Source organism: Bidens hawaiensis, unplaced genomic scaffold (assembly GCF_021521415.1).
Source record: "Bidens hawaiensis isolate Kalapana, Puna unplaced genomic scaffold, B.hawaiensis_p1.1 tig00037590_1, whole genome shotgun sequence".
In the NCBI taxonomy this organism is placed as follows: Eukaryota; Viridiplantae; Streptophyta; class Magnoliopsida; order Asterales; family Asteraceae; genus Bidens; species Bidens hawaiensis.
The window spans coordinates 30,244-49,209 of record NW_027505489.1 but is presented as its reverse complement, the minus strand read 5'-3'; positions in this window follow the sequence as shown (position 1 = coordinate 49,209).

Sequence of the window (18,966 nt, the reverse complement as noted above, 5' to 3'; positions counted from 1 at the left end):
AATTATATAATGTTCGATAAACATATTTGAAAATATATGTGATTAATTGAACATATGCCCCTTTTCATCATGTGTATTAAAAAAATCAGCCACTAAAAAAATAAAAATAAATAAATAAAATTTAAAGGTATGGATCGTTTTTTACGGCTCAGGAATGTTACGTTGTTGCATGGAGTTGTAAAGTATGCTTTGAATGTTGTGCATGAGTATCTTGGGTTTGTTGATTCAAGTTATTGGAATTAGAGGTGTTCAAAAAAACCGGTTATAGAACCGGTTTGGTCGGTTTAACTGAAAACCGGTTAATAGAAAAACCGGTTATTAAAAAAGCGGTTAGACCGGTTATTGAACCGCCGGTTAGTACTTCGGTTACTCATTCGTGGACAAAAACCGGTTATTGAACCGGTTAGTAAAAAAACCGGTTAAATTTAAAAACCGGTTATTAAAAAACCGGTTAACCTAAAAACCGGTTAACCGGTTAACGGTCAAAAACCGGTTACCGGTTTTTAGGTTAACCGGTTTTTGACCGTTATAAAACGGCCATATGACCGTTTGGGTCCTTTTTTGCCCGTTTTTTCTTGATTTCTAGCCGTTTTTTTTAACATTTTACCCCCACAAACAACTATATATAGTTTAGGTTGGGTAGGTTAGCTCACACTCGATTATACAACTCTACTAGCTCTAAACGTTTATTTCATACGCGATTATTTTGTTATCTCGCACTCAATTATACCACATTACCACTCCATACGCTCTTATTTCGTAGTCGTTTATTTCATACTCGTACTCGTTTATTTCATACTCGATTATACGCTCTTATTATCATGGCTTCCCAAAGTGCTGCTTCATCCGTCAACATGGGTGCCTCGAACACAGACATAACGGTCGTTCGGATCATCCCCACGAAACGAAACCAAGATGTGTGGCAACATTTCGACCTATGCGAACTGTCTAACGTCGCCAAAAAGCTCGATGCAAGCACTGTTTGAAGTTCTATGCCAAAGATGCAAACTCCACTTTAAAAGCGCATATACAACAGCAATTGGGAACAACAGGAGCATCTGCTAGTTCACGATTTAATGTTTGTATTTTTGAGTTAAATCATGAACAACAGTTCTTGGCAGAGATTTCTTCAGTGTTAATGATTTAATGTTTGTATTTTTGAGTTACGAATATGCGATAACGATTTAATATTTGTATTTTTAATGTAAAAACTATAAATGAAAGTTATGTGTTTTTAATCTTTGGTTTGTTGAAAACACATTCACCAACACACACTCATACTCATCTTCCAAGCAAAGAACCCTAACAACGAAAGCAAAGAATGGCTTCGGTCAGTCCGTTTTGCCTTGTAGTTACCGGTTTGCCTTGTAGTTACCGGTTTGTTTATACTGTGAAAAAATAATGGTCTTCATTAAGTACAAAATATAAAAAACAAATATTCGTATTTGAAACCGCGAAATTAAAAAAAAAAAAAAAAACCGGTTAATAAAAAAAACCGGTTAATAAAAAAACCGGTTTATTAACCGGTTCTAACTGGTTTCTAAACCGGTCCTAACCGGTTAGACCGGTTAGGGTTTTGACAGAAAAAAACCGGTTATTAACCGGTCCGGTTATTAACCGAACCGGTTTTTTTCCGGGCCAAAAAAACCGGTCCGGTTAATAACCGAACCGGTTTTTTTAAAAAAACCGGTTTGTGCACCTCTAATTGGAATGCTTGTTGTGTACTTTGGATTGTGACGATGTTTACGAGTCAAACATCATGAAGTTGGCATTTACTCTGTAAAAGACCAAATTGCCCTCTTCTTACCTAATAATAATAATAATAATAATAATAATAATAATAATAATAATAATAATAGGTCCGGTTTATTTTTCCTTTCTATAAATATATATATTGTTCAGAAAAATTTTTTTTTGGGTGTTGAAGAAACACTAAGTGAACCCTGGACAGATTATAGATAATCTGGGGGTTAAGTAATGTTTCCCACGGATGAGATCTAGCTGAGAAGGTTGTTCTTCAGGAGACCTGCAAAACAAACACCGTAAGCTCGTCACTGAGAAGGGGGGGTTCCTCCTTGTGACAACCCTCCGGCGTGAGAATCAGACTAGGTTGCTCTGAATATAAGTGTATATTAAGAGATTGCTAGATAACTGGATAGCAGATGATCTTACCATTCCAAGATGTTGGAGTATTTATAGCCGAAGGTAGGTTTCCCAGAAGGTACAGCCGGCTGAATAGTATTCCTGTTCAACCAACAGTGGACTATGCACAGGCCATACTGGTTGGTGGGTAGGTTACGGCCAACATAACAAAGTCGGCTGCACTATTCCACCAACTGTAGATTATGCACGTCCCACCTACTGTGGATTGTACGCAGGCCATGCTGGTTGGTGAATAGGTTACGGCCAACAGTAACACTATTCCACCAACTGTAGGCTGCGCATGCCCCACAGTAAGGGTTGGTGAGTAGGCAGCGGCTAATAGTGACAAACAGTACTAGAGGGTGCTCCTCCTCGCACTGTTGTTGGTGAGCTGTCACCCTGTGATTGGCTCATGGGCTGTTTTGGTCAGATCGTCTGTCCTATCCATACCTTGGTAGGTATAGTAAAGATCTTTCAGAATCAGACTGGCTCATTTAGGCGGGATTGTTCCCGCCTTGCTCATTCCTTCATGTGACTACTGAAGTAGCTAGTGTCTTGTGCGTGTAGCCCTGCTGTCTGCGGGTAGCCTTCCCTGATGGCTTGTATCCGCAACTGCGGGAACAGGCGGGGTACTTCACCATTGGGAGGCTTTCCCTGCGTGTACAGCTTGCGTACTGCGCGTAAGATTCTATGAGCATGGTGGGTCCTGCGGGAGCAGATGGCCTTTGCGCAGACGTCCCTGTTCAAGGTGAGTCTTGCGGTACCAACTGGTCTCTGCTGGGACCTACCTCTTCAAGTCCCCCCAGTCCAATGTTCTTCTCATGAATGTTTAATAAAGTGAGGTGAACTTTTGGACTTTAAGCAAGGGGTTTTGAAAAGGGTTTTTAGTTTTAAGGTTCTCCGTGGGGATTCTTCCCGCGGGTTTCCTAATGTCACTTGCAAAAATTCCCGATTTTTTTGCTTGATCTTTGGGTATGATGCGGGTAGGTATGTAACCTTCTCGCAAGTCAGGAGCGTTGAGTCTCACTTGTGTGGATTCTCCTTGAGGTTTTAGTGGTTTTGAACATAGTGATCAATTATGTTTAAACCACCAATTCCATCCTGGAGCCTCAAACAATGTAGTTCTCGACGTTCCCGCTATGCGGGGATGTTATTTCCGTTTCCGCAAGCATTGCCCAGAAGATCCTTCTTGGTTTCAATTCCCTGCGGAGCGCTAGGTATGTGAAGGGTTTTGCCTTAACACTGTACCCGCGCTCGTCTTACAGTTACTTTACTTTCAAGGTACCCCTGGCGTCAATTCCCTGTGGGTGCTAGGTATGTGAAGGGTTTTGCCTTAACACTGTACCCGCACTCGTCTTATAGTTACTTTGTTGCCGGGGCATTCTTGGCTTCAATTCCCTGCGGGTGCTAGGTATGTGAAGGGTTTTGCCTTAACACTGTACCCGCACTCGTCTTATAGTTACTTTGTTGCCGGGGCATTCTTGGCTTCAATTCCCTGCGGGTGTTAGGTATGTGAAGGGTTTTGCCTTAACACTGTACCCGCATCCGTCTTATGGTTACTTGGTTGCCAAGGTAAGGGGTATTTTCCCGCTTACTTTTGAATCTTTTTGAATTTTGAATTTTGAAATTCGAAAGGTTGGTAAGGATAAGAACAGTCCAAACATCTGAAACGTCGTGCGACGGTTTCTTCTGACTGTGTCAGGACGTGCAGGAAGTTATGGTGACGTGACAGTACATGGTCATTCCTGCTTTTTCAGGCGCGTGGGCGCGATTTTTCGGGCGCGTGGCCGCGAAATTACTGGCACGCGTCCTTTTGACAGCTGTTGCCAGGTTGCTTTTTGCCACGCGTCATAGTTTCATTGCACCCTCGATTTCTCTCTCCTCAGCATTAATTTCACCGCATTAATTGCGATTAGTATATAAAGGGGGTGGAGGATCCTTTCCAATTCATACTTTCACATTTTCTCTTCATCTTTTCAGCGATTTCCGGTGAATACTCTATTCAGTCGAGCATTCCCCTGAAATCGTTTTTCTTCTTCCTTCTGTAAGATGTCTTCACATGATCTCGAGTCTACCACCGATGACAGGAGTACTGCTGGTGAGTGCCAGTGTGCTCTGCCCGGCGATCAGTACCGGTATGTTGTTAGGAAGTTCATGCTCGATCCTTTCGAGCCTGAGTTTCCTGAACCCCATCAGACCGTGTATGATGCCCCCAGAGGCAAGATCGGGGTTTATGCAGCATTCTTTGTCTATGGGAATCTTAGGTTCCCATTGACAAAGTTTGTTTACCGTGTCCTTGAGAGGCACGGTGTTCATCTGACCGAGTTGCACCCCATGGCGATCGCCAAGATTCGCCATTTCGAGTGGGTGTGCCGGATTCTGGGCATTGAGCCCTATGTGGACCGCCTGATGACCTTCTATACTTGGAGGTGCATCCAGGGGTGGTACACCCTGACAACCCGGATCAAGGGTTTAAAGATTTGCGCGACCGAGCGCAGTCTCCGATCGTGGAAGCGGGAGTTCTTCTACATTTCTGCCCGCGCCATCCCTATTGCCATGAAGTTTAAAAATGGCCAAGCAATTCCAAGCCACCACGCCACCAACTACCAGGAGGCGGAATGGTTTGCGAAGATATCCCGGGTCCAATCTCCGGTTTACCGGTTTGCGGAGTCCGGGATGGTGATGCTGGGGATGAGCCGGGTATGGAAGGAGGCGTCTCAGGTTCCCATCCTTCTCGAATACGGTTTGAACTCTACTCCTTATGGTATGTCTTGTCTTTCTTGCTGATATGAGTTTGTCTTCTAACTGTTTCTTTTCTGTCAGAGGGGAACAATTTGGAGTCGCTCCTGTACCCGCGGGAAGCTGACGACCCTGTGCGGGTGGGTACTCGTGCTCTTGACGAGAACGAGTTGCCCATCCTGGAGCAAACAGCGGATCGGTTTGTGGAGGTCTATCCGCTGGGCCACGAGATCCTGAGCCACCGGCGGCCAGGTAAGGCGTTATTCTCTCCTCCCCCCTCAGTGCTGTACCCGCTGCTGGAATTCCTGACCTGTCTTCTTCTGAGGAATCCGCAGATGGTCCTCCGTTAGCGCGGAAGAAGAGGGCTGCCGGTGGGAAAGGGAAGGAGAAGGCGGCCTCCACAGCCGATCCAGTGCTCCTATCTGACACTGAGTCAGATAGTGAAGAGGTGGCGGGGAACCCCGGTGGTGAGAAGACCACTGTTCCGGATGCTACGACTGTTACCTCCGGAGAACCAATGACGACGACGGTGACCGGCATCAAGAGACCGGCTCCATCGGGTTCGTCCCCGCCCGTCCGTACGTCAAGCTCAAGAAAACCCGTAAGTACAACTCTCTTAGCTTTTATCTTCGTAGTTTAATCTTCAAGTCTTTTTTTTTTAACACTTTTCTTCTTTACGCAGGTGTGGATGTTGGCGCATTCCAGGGTGAGGGGCCGAGTACTACCTCTCCGCCAATGACGGTAGGCTTGGTCAGCCTACCTGAGGCGTCGACCCAGGCGCCTGCGCCTGCTTCCGCTGGTTCAGTTGCTCATTCTGAGCCGACTGTTCCAGCCGAGATGACATCACTGCCGGCTGTGAGTGCAATTTTTACAGCATCCTTCACAGAGCCGGTGGTTACTTTTGCCGCAGATTCTGCGGCAGCGACCGCGGCGGCGACCACGGCGGCTGCTACCATGCCCCCGGCAACGACGGCCGGACCCTCAGGTACGCGTGGGGCTTCTCGCATCTTTCCGCCACCTTCCCATCTGCATGACCTCTTGGATGGATTTCCATTGGGTTCAGGTGATGGGTTCGGCGGCTATCGGCCTGTAATTGACCCTACAGGTGCGTAGGGTTCCTTTGGCCCTTTTTCACTTATACATTTTATCATCTTTTCCTAACTGCTTTTTGTTTTCTGCAGTTTCGGATTCCAATGAAGTGTATGTTCCGCGATGGAACATACGCCGAGGAACAACCCTTCGTACCCCTGTGGAGTGCGTGGAATGGGCTCGCCACGCTGCTCCCCATGGTGCGTTGGGGGAAGCCATGGCTAGCTACCAGGAGGGTAGGCTAACCAACGAGCTTCGAGTTCTCCAAGCCCGGATGCAGCCGCGCGTCGAGCTGCTTTGTCGTGAAAATGACAAGTTGAAAGCAGCTCGCGCCAAGGAAGTATCCCAAGCGCGGGCTCTTCGGGAGGAGAACCAAAAGCTGTCCGCAGCCGCTGCGGAGAAGGAGAAGGCCTTCAAGGCCCTCGAGGTTGAGGTTCAAGCGCGACTCGAGGCCCGCTCCAAGGCTGCCCAAGCTGTTAACGAACAGCTTCGGCTAGCTAAGGAGACTGCGAGGAACGCGACCGAGAGGGCCACCAAGGCTGAAGCCGTTGCCGAGCCTTTACGCGTGGAGAACGAGGAGCTCAAGGCCAAATTAGAGGCTCTCCAACGCGCTCATGATGCCTTGGCCATGGAAGATGCCAAGAAGCTCCAGGAGATCTTGGACCAGAGGGGCGTGCTTGACCATACCGAGCGGAAGCTTAAGGGCGTCGAAGAGGCTGCCGCAAAGGAAGTGCTACTTGCCAACCTTAACAAAAGCGAAGCCGAACGCGCCTGCACCCAAGCTCAAGCCGCCCTTAAAGAAGCTCTGGTTGCCAAGGAATGGCTTCTTCGAGAAGCGTTGTCTCAGGTAAGTCTATCTTCATGTCTTCACGCTTTTCTTTGTAAATAGGGTGCTGACACTTGTATATTTTCTTATGTAGGTTGTGCATCGGGTCTTTTCAGAGACATCCTACGACGATGCAATGAGCGCAGCCCTCAACGCTTCTCACGAGGATGGGGAACGGGTCGGCTTCCTGCTTGGTCTAGGGTTTGTTGAGAAAGGCGTCCCGCCATCCAACTTCCCTTTGTACAATGTAGATACCGAAGCCATATATGACCAAGCAGTAAATCAATATGCCGCCTTCCCGCATCCCGTGGTGGAGAAGGTGAATGAAATTGCTGCTGCTGATGACGGGCTATCTATCCTTAAGGCTTACCTTGAACAGCCACGCTCTACTGACGGCGCTGGTCCAAGTGGAAGTGGCCCTGAAGCCTGATCCTGAAGATCCCTTCCCGCTGCTAGGATAGATTTAGTTTGTATAGATTTACTTTCTTGTAGGCGGGTAGTCACCCAGCCATTGTAACGAATATTTATGAAATGTAAATATTTGTGCGGCTACGGCCGCTTGACTTATTGGATTCCTTGCTTAATAAACTTTATGACTTGCATTCTTTAGTTTAAATTAGCAATTTTCCAAGTGTTTAGGATAAGTTAACCTTTGAACGTGGTAGATAGGTGTGAAGTTTTGCTTCCTCCTTCGTGATTGTGCGGGTATGACCGTCACTTGCACTTGGTAGGATGGCTAAACTTTACCCATATCTGACCTGCGTGTAGGTTTTCCTCATCTTTGAGGATAAGTTAACCTTTGAACGTGGTAGGTAATCGGTGTGAAGTTTTGCTTCCTCCTTCGTGATTGTGCGGGTATGACCGTCACTTGCACTTGGTAGGATGGCTAAACTTTACCCATATCTGACCTGCGTGTAGGTTTTCCTTATCTTTTTTTTTTTTTTTTTTTTTTTTTTTTTTTTTTAGGATAACCTTTGAACGTGGTAGATGATAGTTTGAAGTTTTGCTTCCTTGTTTGTGATTGTGCGGATAAGACCGTCACTTGCACTTACAAGGATGGCTAAACTTTACTTACATCATACCTGCGTGTAGGTTTCCCTTATTTTTAACGTTGTGTTTATGCGGGTTTTGCCGCCTTCCACACGTAACGACTTACTTCTCCCCGTTTATGCGGTAAATACCGGCACCAGTGGGAAGTTCATAAGGATAAAGGTAAACACATTATGAAAGGAGAATCATTTCCATTAGAAGTGGCTCTAGGCCTTTTCTTTACAAGTTTTGGAATTGATCTACATATAACATTTGCGTAATTGAGCTCCGTTCCATGTTCTTTGGATGGGAGTGCCATCGAGCCTTTCGAGCCGGTATGCGCCCTTTCCCAGGACTTCTTTGATAATGTATGGCCCTTCCCACACCGGGGCCAGCTTTCCCGGGCGCTCTTGGTTTGAAGCCTCGTTGTTACGCAGTATGTAGTCTCCTATCTTGAAGTTGCAGAGTTTTACCCGCGTGTTGTAGTACTTTTGCATTTGTCGTTTGTAGTTCTCTTCACGCACTGCGGCTAAGTCTCTGCGTTCCTCGGTTAGCATAAGATCCAACCGTCTTTCCGCATCATTGTCTTCTGGCTGACTCAAGACCCTTGGTGAGGGTAGACCAATTTCGACCGGGACCATGGCTTCAGTGCCATAAGTGAGGCTGAACGGGGTTTCTCCCGTACTGGCCTTCTTCAGCGTTCTGTTTGCCCAAAGGACGTGCGGAAGCTCGTCCACCCAGCCGGATCTGTGTTCCAAGAGTCTTTTCTTTATGCCATCGACGATGCTCTTGTTTGCTCTTTCCACCTCACCATTACCTTGCGGGTGTGCCACTGAGGTAAAGGTGTGGGTGATTTGAAGTTCTTTTAGCCACTGTTGTAGCTTCTTGTCAGCAAAGTTGGTGCCGTTATCGCTCACCAAATTCTGTGGAAGTCCAAAACGACAAATTATAAATTCCCAAATAAATTTTTTGATATGCTTCGCGGTTGTTTGGGCTAAAGGTTTTGCTTCTATCCACTTGGTGAAGTAGTCGATGGCTACCACTAGGAACTGAACATTTCCTGCTGCTGTAGGAAATGGGCCTGTCACATCGATGGCCCACTTCTGAAATGGCCACGAAGAAGTGACTGGAACCAGTTCGTTTTTCGGGCGATGCGTGTTAGGTGCGTAAAGCTGGCAAGACCTGCATTTTCTGATGTATGCCAGTGCATCCGTATGCATCCCCGGCCAAAAGTATCCCGCGTTGTTTAGCTTGGCTACAACAGCGCGGGGACCTGCGTGTACCCCACAGATGCCTTCGTGTACTTCCCTTAGGAGGTAGTCGGCATCTTGGTTGTCCACGCATCTCAAGAGTTGGCCAAGAAAGTTACGTCTGTAAAGGATGTCATTGACGAGTTGATAATTCAGTGCTTTACAGCGTAGTTTTCTTGCCTGTGTTTTTGACTCTGGTAGTATTCCTGCTGCAAGGTAATTTATTATTGGTGTCATCCACGTTTCTGTACCGGTTTGGATGACACAAATTTCCTTGTGCGGGACTGATGGTGCTTCGAGGAGTTCAATGCGGATGTCCTTTCCCAAGTGGGTGAAGGCTAGTGATGCAAGCTTGCTTAACGCATCCGCAGATTTGTTTTCGCTGCGCTTGACGTGTATGACTTTACAATCACTAAAATCACGCATAAGGGTTTTTGCCTGGGCGAGGTACAGGGCCATTGTGCCGTTCACAGCCGTGTACGTCCCATTTATTTGGTTGGCCACCAGCATGGAATCCACGTGGGCTTCCAAGTTTTTCACTCCCATCTTACGCGCAATTCTCAAACCGGCCAAGAATGCTTCATATTCGGCTTCGTTATTCGTACTTGGAAAATCCAACCGAATAGCGTAAGTATATTCTTGGCCTGCTGGGTTGGTTAATTTTAACCCTGCGCCTGAACCCTCGTTACTGGCCGCTCCATCAGTGTAGAGTCGCCAGACATCATTGATGTCCTGTGCTGGGGAGGGTTGAGCCTCCTCCTGGCACTCTTTCTCCCGCGAAGCGGGGACTTCTGCAATAAAATCGGCCAGGACCTGGCCTTTTATGGCTGGTCTTGGCTTGTACTTAATTGCATATTCTCCCAATTCAATTGCCCATTTGGCTAGACGTCCCGATAGTTCGGGTTTGCCTAGAACGTTTGAGAGTTTGAAGTTGGTGAGAATGGTGATTGGGTGGCCCTGGAAATATCGTCTTAACCTGCGTGAAGCGTGTATAAGTGCTAAGACTAATTTTTCGAGGGTAGAGTACCGGGTTTCTACGTCTGTTAGTACACGGCTAACATAATAGATTGGCATCTGGATGCCCTTTCGTTCTACTAGCAGGACTGCCCCGGTTGCTCTATCTGTTGCGGAAAGGTATAGGATTAACTCCTCTCCCGCGTGTGGTGCTGTAAGTGTTGGGAGTTCGATCAGGCGTGACCGAATCTCCTGAAAAGCTGCTTCCGCTTCTGGTGTCCAGCGGAAGTGCGTTTTCTTCAAGCAGTTTCTCAATGTTGACACGAAAGGAAACGACTTATCCGCATGGTTTGCCAAGAAGCGATTAAGTGCGACTAGTCGTCCATTCAGTGTCTGAGCCTGTTTGATGGTGGTAGGTGATTCCATTTTAACAATGGCTTCGACCTTTTCAGGGTTCGCTCTGAAGCCATCTTTAGTAACAATGACTCCCAAGAACTTCCCTTCTTCCATCCCAAATGAACACTTGCTCGGGTTGAGCTTCATGTTTATCTTTCGGAGCGTGTTGAAAGTTTCTTCAATGTCTTTCAACATCGCTTCTGGCTCGAGGCTTTTGATGACCAAATCATCCATATAGACTTCCAAGTTTCTCCCGATTTGGGCATGAAACTCTTTGTCCATTAGTCGTTGGTACGTGGACCCTGCATTCTTAAGCCCGAATGGCATCATTTTATAACAAAATGTACCATCGGGCGTCCGAAATGCGGTTTTGTCCTGGTCATCTATGGCCATGTGGATTTGGTGGTACCCCTTATATGCATCCAAGAAGCATTTAAGGCGAAATGGTGCCAATGAATCCACCTTGAGATCAATTTCTGGTAACGGATAACAATCTTTGGGGCATGCTTTGTTCAAATCTTTGAAATCTATGCACATGCGCCATTGTTTGTCATTCTTCGGTACCATTACGGGATTTGCAACCCATGTTTGATATCTACTAACGCGTACGATGCCTGCGTCAAGGAGTTCCTTGACTTGGGTTCTACACGCGTTAGTTTGTTCAGGCCCCATTACTCTGCGCTTTTGTACGACTGGCGTAACAGCCGGATCGCATTTGAGCTTATGCTCCGCCTTACTTCGGGGTACACCAGTCATGTCAGCTGGTGCCCACGCAAAGATGTCAGCGTTTTTCTGCAGTAAGCGTTTGAGTAAGGTGCGGGTGGGATCAATGATTGTTGGTCCAATGGTAACGGCCTGGTCGGGGTATTTGCCATTGAAGACCCATTTTTCCGGTTCAGTGATGGTTGGTTTAGCCTTTTTCGGTTTGGGTTTAGATGAGACAGATGCGATGCATACCTGGGGAATGCCAGAGATCATCGCTACACCCTCAGCTGTTGGCCATCTCATCATGCCGTGGACTGAAGATACCACGGCGTTGAATCTTGCCATCCCGTCTCTTCCGAATAGGATGTCGTACGTGTGGTGTGGCTTTTTCATCACGACAAAATCCACGTCTTCTGTGCGTGAATGATTCCCATCAGTAAGAGTAACGGGGAAAGATAGGATACCCAGGGGTGTTTCTGTACTGCCGTCAAACCCTTCCATTGAAGCGTAGACCGTTTCCAAGCGTTCTTTGTCTTCATCATCCAGCTTATCAAAGAACTGCCTGTACATCACTGTCGACGAAGCGCCGTTGTCAGCAAGAGTGCGGGAAGTGATGTAGTGCCCCAGCTGGCTTCTGATGACGATGGGGCCTTCTTTGCTGGGGCCTCCTGGCACTCGCGGGAAGCGCACCTCAGCTTCCTTCCACGCGCATGGTTCTATCACCCGTCTTTTTCTTCCTCTGACCTTGCCATGAACCATGTTGATGCTGATGTCGACGGGCTTTCGTCCGTTACCTCTGTACCGGTTGTCATTCCTTCCTCCCTTCCTGATCGATGCCACGAGATGTGCAAGCCTTCCGTCCTTGACAAATGTCTCAATAATATCCTTCAAGGATGTGCACTCTTCAGTACCATGACCCTTTGTCCCGTGGAAATCACAGGATTTGCTTTGATCCGCATTAGGTTTCTGCCGGATCGATGGGGCTTTGGGCCATGGCAATTTTTCCGTGGCAAATATCTCCGTGACGCTCTTCGTGAGTGGCGTCCACCGGTGTTTTCGGTTTGAAGGGTGTGTGTTGTCCCTTCCGCCAACAAGAGGGCGAGAGCTGGATGAGGTGTCAAAGTTTACCCTTGACTGCCAAATACCTAGCCTCCTCTTTTTGTTCTGCCGGGCGATCCGGACATTGTTCTCTCTTGTCCTCTGCGTGTAGAGGTGTGTACTCTGGGGAAGATCCCTTCCCAGTTGCTTTTCCGTCTCGGCAAAGCGCTTTGCCGCCGTCATGATGGCATCCCAAGTTGATGGCATGCCATCCTTACCCGTCAATGTGCGGATAAGTTCTGGGTATTCGGCGCCTTGGATGAAGGCGGCGCGAACCAGATCCTCACTTATGTTGCCGAGACTAAGCTTTTTGGAGTTGAAGCGAGTGATGAAGTCTAGTAAAGATTCATCCTCCTCTCTCACGCAGTTGAGGATCGTCCACTGCTCTTCAGTGTACTTCCTCTGTTGGCTGAAGTGCTGGCTGAACTTGTTCTGAAAGTCCGCCCAGTCATATATGTGGTGGATCGGTAAACGATCGAACCATGCCCTGGCCGCTCCGACCAGAGTCATCTGGAACATGTAGCACCACGTGGGTTCCGTCCAGTTGCTGACGGTAGCCCCCGCAATGAACCTGTTCAAATGGTCGTCTGGGTCGGATAGACCATCATAAGTGCCAATGTTGGACATTTGTTTGGCACTTCTCGGGGCGATTGCTTCCGCAATGTCCCTTGCGAATTTTGACTTTCCTGCATTTGTAGCAGTTGGTCTAAAGGTTTTGGAGAAGTCCCGCGGGTTTCTCTCCGCGATTGGTTTAAAAGCTTCCCCAAAATTCCTTTTTGGTTGGACGTCCGTTTCCTTACGCTTCCCTTTCGCCTTATGGCGAGGGTTCGCGTCGGTGTCGGACTCCAACTCGTCATCTGAGTACTCGCAGTCACTGCTCATATTGAGGTGTTGGCGAGTACTGCCGAATTCGTCAGCCTGTTGAGCTGAACGCAAGCGTTCATCCAATTCGGCCTGGAATTCTCTTTGCCGTGCTTCGGCCCACGCCTTCACTTGATCTAGTGTTTGGCGAGGGACCCTCGTTCTTTTTTCCAGCTGGGTATCGGTGAACCCCAGTGGAATACTTACTGCACTTGCCCCGGCTTGGGTAGTCGGGGTAGTGTTCGTAAGGATTGTATAACCGCCGGTGTTCCCCCCAGTTGCTGGGGTTGTTACCGGGGTTTCTTGGTCGGTTACAGGCCTTTGGACCGGAGTAACGTTAACCATTTCTTCAGAAATTGTGAAAAAACTAAAATAGTTCTAGCTTTTATGCACGGATGGCGCCAATGAAGAAACACTAAGTGAACCCTGGACAGATTATAGATAATCTGGGGGTTAAGTAATGTTTCCCACGGATGAGATCTAGCTGAGAAGGTTGTTCTTCAGGAGACCTGCAAAACAAACACCGTAAGCTCGTCACTGAGAAGGGGGGGGTTCCTCCTTGTGACCACCCTCCGGCGTGAGAATCAGACTAGGTTGCTCTGAATATAAGTGTATATTAAGAGATTGCTAGATAACTGGATAGCAGATGATCTTACCATTCCAAGATGTTGGAGTATTTATAGCCGAAGGTAGGTTTCCCAGAAGGTACAGCCGGCTGAATAGTATTCCTGTTCAACCAACAGTGGACTATGCACAGGCCATACTGGTTGGTGGGTAGGTTACGGCCAACAGTAACAAAGTCGGCTGCACTATTCCACCAACTGTAGATTATGCACGTCCCACCTACTGTGGATTGTACGCAGGCCATGCTGGTTGGTGAATAGGTTACGGCCAACAGTAACACTATTCCACCAACTGTAGGCTGCGCATGCCCCACAGTAAGGGTTGGTGAGTAGGCAGCGGCTAATAGTGACAAACAGTACTAGAGGGTGCTCCTCCTCGCACTGTTGTCGGTGAGCTGTCACCCTGTGATTGGCTCATGGGCTGTTCTGGTCAGATCGTCTGTCCTATCCATACCTTGGTAGGTATAGTAAAGATCTTTCAGAATCAGACTGGCTCATTTAGGCGGGATTGTTCCCGCCTTGCTCATTCCTTCATGTGACTACTGAAGTAGCTAATGTCTTGTGCGTGTAGCCCTGCTGTCTGCGGGTAGCCTTCCCTGATGGCTTGTATCCGCAACTGCGGGAACAGGCGGGGTACTTCACCATTGGGAGGCTTTCCCTGCGTGTACAGCTTGCGTACTGCGCGTAAGATTCTATGAGCATGGTGGGTCCTGCGGGAGCAGATGGCCTTTGCGCAGACGTCCCTGTTCAAGGTGAGTCTTGCGGGACCAACTGGTCTCTGCTGGGACCTACCTCTTCAGGTGTTAAACAATAAAATAAAATCATACTCCTATTTGTACCAATTTAAAACGAACGTGACTTAAGAATTGCGAAGAGTTGCATGGACGGTAAAACATAGACAAAAAAGGAAGTCGTTTGCTTGTTTTCGAATCGAATTTCTCTCATCTGAAGACCTGGTTTTTAAGTATAACTGTTACAATTAAATTTTATAATTTTGATTATAAAAAGTCATGAATTGTGGATTTAATTTGTGATTTGTCATACGTTTATTTTAGTTTTTGGTTTTAGATTTGGACTTTTAACTTTTACTTCCTGTATTAGTTTTCTCATCAAGAAATATATGCATTCTCTATAAGAATAAGTTTTTATTTTTGCTCAACATCATACAATCATGTGAAAATAAATCATATTTTGAGTGAGAAAAATGATAAATGATTACAAAAGTAGGGTTTGCATTAAATACAAATTAAATTAGCATGTTAATTATGAGAATCAAACAGTGTAATTATATATGCAACATAACATAATTATAGTGTAGTGTAAGTACATCGTATTGTAATTACACTACAATGTAATTACATAATTACACTACTTGTATATATGATTACATTACTTGATTCTTACAATTAACACGTTAATTTAATTTGTACGTTAACTTTTTCATACAAAAGTAATCAATTAGAGCAGTCATAAATTCTTTAGTAGTTTTAAAAAGTATATTAAAGAAAGATTTGTGCGTAACTTGCGAAATTAGTAAATTAATATTACAAAATAAGATAGTTCACTTTAAAGAAAAAATTTTGAAAGACCCTTAGACAAAGTAGTAAAAATTCCAAAGACCAATTGGTCTAACGGTAATTTCATAACTTTCCATATGGAAAGTCGTGTGTTCGAGTCTCATCTAGAGTAATTCATTTAGGGTGAGCGATGGGGTTTTGTCCGTTACGAGTTTCCTCTTGGGTAGGTTGCTTGGTCACTACGTTTTGTTTCTTGGATAGAAGGATAATCTATTTACCATGCTTAGTGTCCGAGTCTTAGCTGTTAAAAAATATATATATATTCTAAAATGTAATACTAAAATCCTGAGTGGAAGTTCATGTTTGGCACTAGGAAGATCAGACTTTCGTAACAAGTAACACTAAAATAATAAAAATAAATAAATAAAAAGGCATAGGGATCAACAAAGCCCATTGAAGTTGTAACGTCACAAACACATGTTGCCTTGCACATGCGGACCCACGTACGTGGCCGTTTTTCCTCCTTTTACATTTTATTTTTATTTTTATTTTAACATGTTCCCACTAAAGGCTACGTCTCCATATCCGAACTTGGTTTCATGGTTCGAACGGTAACCGAACACATCATCGAATTGTTAACCTAGGTTAAAGGTCAGAGTACAAATGTTTGATTTTAGTTAAGTTTTTGCACTACAACTTAGGTGAGGGTTAATGAATAATTTAGTTGTGTTGCATCTTTTAATTGTTTTAGATATCTGATATATCCACGCGTGTGCCCATCTACTACTAAACAAAAGAGCATATCTCATGGGCGATTTTCGATGTCCACGGCAGTAGGTAATTAATTACCAATGAATACTCGCAACAAAATTAAAAGAGTGAAAATTGATGGTTAAACTACATGGTCACTGTACTGTTGGCAATTATTGCCGGATTCCCTACCAGTATCTATGTCATTGCTTAGGCCAACAAATAACGATTATTGACGAACATAGTGACTCTTGTTAATCTTCAGACCATTTTTCTAATAGTAAAAGGTCTCACAAAAATGCACTAGATATGAGGGTTTCAAAAATGATCTCAGGTACTTAAAACTGAAGAACTCTTAGTAAATTGTATCATGTCTTATAATGCATGGAGTCGAAACAAAATCTACATTGATTATACTTTTGTATATAATGTAGGCCCAGAAATGATAAATTGGCGATGATCAAGAACTAATATTCGCATATAAATGAAAATGCAGAAGTTATCGGTTAAAATTGGAAACATGCAAATGATGCAGAGTTGAATTCTCTAGTGAAATGGAAAGTTATGGGAACACAAGTTGTCAACTATGCTTGATATAAATAAGCCTTTTTGTGAAAACATGATGTGAAAAATGATATGATATAAGGCAAAATTGTGGCATAAGGGTTCTTTTTATTTCTTTTGCAAAAGACTAATAATAGATTATGAGGAGACATAGTGGTGGATGTAATGACTTTCTAATATGTTATTAGTCTGGTAATACAAGAAAGAAAAGAAATGCGTGTGAATAATCAAAGCTGAAAACTAAAATCAAAAGAATTAATTTAGTAGCTTATTTGACTTTTCATGAAACACATAAAAAAAATCAAAGATCAAAAAGTAAACGGTTACAAGTCTCAAAGTGAAGACCATTTAATTTGTTTCACATATGTAGAATAGTCTAAATACATATGCTAGATCAGTAAATTAAGTTTGTTCAGTTTAGTATTAATTTAAAAGTGAAGTGAAATCTGGAAGTGGGTTGGGATGGAGTTATGAACAAGTCATTCTCCATGTTCATTTAATCAAATCTTGTGATATCTCATTCTTGAAGTCAGCACATTCATGAGTGATGGAGTTATTGCACATAGCAAATGGTCAAACCCATGCATCCTGATTATTTGTTTTGACCACCTTTTTAAAGATTTTCTTGGTTTTTTATTTACATTTTGGCTATCCATAATAAATTTAAAACCACCAAACGCAAGCCACCAAGACTTACAATCAGCTGGGATATCAGGAGTTGTGTATATATATCAATAATCTTATTGATAGATTTTTTTTAACGACAACAAACAGAGAATTGCCTAGATATTCTGTGCGTGGTGACCTAATGGTAAAAGGCCACCACTAGCTGGCTCAGCCCAGCTATGTGAAGCCCTTAAACGCCTTCAAGTTATCTTCAGTTTCGGAGAAAACGCACCTAGCCAAAGACCCACCGGTGGTAAAACCCGAACGTCCTCAAGATCGAACCAGAGACCACAACGATCCTAGTCTTCTTTCATTAATAGAATTAATGTGCAATTTCTGCGAATTACAAGAAAAAAATGACGCAATGCATCTTGGTTTTGGTAGTGTAATTGTTCATATAACATGAGTAATTACTTTACTTTCTATAACTAGAGTCATTAAACTTCAATGATATAACTGTAGTTTTACTAACAATTACATTGCTTACAACTAAAGTAATTACTCTTCTTATAACTTGAGTTATTATAGTTCAATAATATTTACTCTAGTTATACTAAAAATCATGCTACTTATAACTAGATTAATTACTCTCCTCATAACTATAGTAATTACAGTATATTGATATTTACTCTACTTATACGAGGTAGAGTAATTACTTTAGTTGTACTAACAATTACATTACTTATGGCAAGATTGCTATATTTACAACAGTGTCATTGCGTCCTTTTTTTCTACACCTCGTATAGCTTGCATGATGAACTCATTTTTACTTGATCCTACCTTTATCGTAAAATAGCATCTCATATTCGATTAGGGGTGTAACGTCGGTTCGTGAGCTACTTGATATCGGTTAATGATAATCTTGATTTAGGAGTTTTTTTGGCTATACAAGTAATGCTATCTCTATCCCCAGGGGGGAAATTCTTTTATGTAGCCATAATTTATCTCCTATTTTCTTTCTTCCTATCGTTCTATTTCTCTTTTTTCTCTTTACTCACTTATAAATTTAATTTTTAAAGAAAAATACCACTGAAATATATAGAAGTCCAAGAATTATTTCTTTAAAGACGAGATACATGTTTCATATGCAATTTCACGTATACGTGTTTTTTAACAGAATAACAGTACAAACTGTTGTGGCTGTTATAGCTTCAGAGGCACCCTAAGGTGCTGTTTGTTTTTCCTCAAAAGCACTTCTCCACCTCTTTTGTCTGCACTGAGAAGAGGGCGCGCAGACGTTGGGCTCTGCAGTGTGTTTGTTTTTCCGAAGACGTTTCATTAAAAAACGTCTGCGCGCCCTCTTCTCCCAGAAGTGTTGGTATTGTTACTTCTCACCTCTTCTAACCAATTTCTTTCCATCTTTCTTATTCTATCAGACACTTCCAAACCCTAATCCCCTCATCCTCTCCACTGCCACCCAACTCACCCACCATCAACCTGTCGCTCCACTGCCGCCCAACTCTCCCACCGCTGCAACCCCATCTCTCCACTGCTCCAGCGCCGCCGCCCCACCGCCGCAAACTGCCGCTGCCGCTCTACTGCTCCAGTGCCGCCCCACCGCTGCAACCCCGCCGTCCTCTATTCCCCTATATCAGGTTTAATTTCATACCTTTTGTTACTATTGATGTTTGGTGTGTAGGTTCTGTTATTATTGAGTTTGGTGATTTTAGGGTTTATTGAACCAGATTATGCTATCTCGTAGTGGTTAATACATGTTTTGATTGATTTTGGTGATTGTTAGGGCTTATTGAACCAGA